Here is a 2,018-nt window from a genome sequence, read left to right on the forward strand (position 1 = left end):
TGACTCGTGGACTTCAACTCCCAGAATTCCTGAGCCAGCATGGTTGGCTCAGGAATTCTGGGAGTTGAAGTCCACGAGTCATAAAAGGGTTTCCTGCCTGAGCAGGGGGTTGGACTAGATGACCTCCAAGGTCCCTTCCAACTTTATTATTATTATTATTATTATTATTATTATTATTATTATTATTATTATTATTATTATTATTATTATTATTATTATTATTATTATTATTATTATTATTATATCTAATGATTATCACAACAAAGCCGAAAAAACAGTCCCCTTGCTCTCTTGGTTTTCTTGTTGTCCTTTCACTGTAAGGAATAAACAATCCAAGTCATGACTATGAAGTAAGCAGGAGAGGGCCCTGCTACCCCTTCCATCCATCCTACCTGAGTCACTCCTTGGCCTAGGTGGACACAGTTGCAAAGAACTATGAGACCTTTCCCCTTGACAGAAGAAGAAAAGCTCAGGACTCTACCAATGGGAAATGGCGCCATCCCACATTATTGCAGTTATTTGTAGTACTAATTGACAGCTTCCTAACCCTCATACAGGTCCAACATTGTGGGAGTACGTGCAGAATGACTTCTCTCCTGTCTAGCCCAGGGGTAGGCAACCTTGGCTCTTTTATGACTTGTTGAAGTCATAAAAGTTGAAGTCTGGGAGTTGAAGTCCACAAGTCATAAAAGAGCCAAGGTTGCCTACCCCAGGACTAGCCTGCTATAGCTACATCTATGTATCAGTCTAATTTTGGCTTAAAGGTGTCTGGCTAATTGCTCCTGAAGGGTTAGCTGGCTTTGTATCTTCAGCCTGCATCTAAGGCCAGCTAACCAAAAACCTACAGAAGGACCAAACTATAATTATCCTACCAGAAGACAAAGACTGAACATAGTTATCATGGAAAAATCACAATACGTACCAAAAGATAAAGAATTACTAAAAGACAAAGACATCTCAGTAAACAAAAATAACATTTCCCAAAGAATAAAATTCAAAAGGGGATAAGAAAACAACAACACACTGCTCTTCCTGGATAGTCATTAGTAAAGGAAATGACAGTAAATTAGGAATACATCTATTGAAAATCCACCCCCATTAACCAAGTGCTGTACTATCAAAGTAACAACACCTCAATTTCCCTGCAAGAGGAACTGTGTAAGAGCATTATTCAGATGAAGCAATCAATGATCTCCTCTGGTCTCCATCCATGTAAAGCAGGGGTGTCAAACTGCCAGCCCATGGGCTGGACGCGTCATCCAAAAGCCGCGCCCACCCCATTGCCGGCAATGGCAAAACTGTCCCGATATGTTGCGCAACATCGCATTATGTCGCGAGTTTGACATGTCTGATGTAGATTTTCCACAGCAATGATGGCCCATCACACTTGGTAGTGGCACTGGCCAAAGTGAAACACTTCTCCTGCTCCAGTCAAAACCATCATATTATGCTACTTGCAGACCTGGCTGCGAGCCTGCTCCACGGGGGAGATCTCTTGCATGGCATGTTGGTGGGACACATGAGTAGCTGAAGTCATATTTATACTCTCAGAATCTCTCATACATGTATGCAGTAGAAGAGCTTTCCTATAAAATAGAAAGGAAACGTGTTTTTAGTTAGGAGGCCTTGACCTGAGTTTCATTATTTCTTACAAAACTTATAAAAACTTCCATACATATGTTCTGTCACTTTGATTCCTATCCTGTCTTAGGAAGCCTTCTTGACTTCTCACTAATGGTCAGGCTGGCTGGAGTAGTATGGGAGTTGAAGTCCACATATTTGAACGGTACCCAAACCAAGAAAAGTTGATGTATGTATGTATTTATATATTTATATTTCTTATTTTTTAAATGCCCCTCTCTCTCACAGAGGGGCTCTGTATGTATGTAAATAACATAATGTAAGTGTTCTTCTCATCTACAACTTCTCATCTACGACTGCATTAATGTGTTCCATCTAAGATGATTTCCTAGTTGGTTTTAGATAAAGGATTAGATGATTGAGAAAACAATGATTCT

Source organism: Protobothrops mucrosquamatus, unplaced genomic scaffold (assembly GCF_001527695.2).
Source record: "Protobothrops mucrosquamatus isolate PMUCROS unplaced genomic scaffold, P.Mucros_1.0 scaffold1969, whole genome shotgun sequence".
In the NCBI taxonomy this organism is placed as follows: Eukaryota; Metazoa; Chordata; class Lepidosauria; order Squamata; family Viperidae; genus Protobothrops; species Protobothrops mucrosquamatus.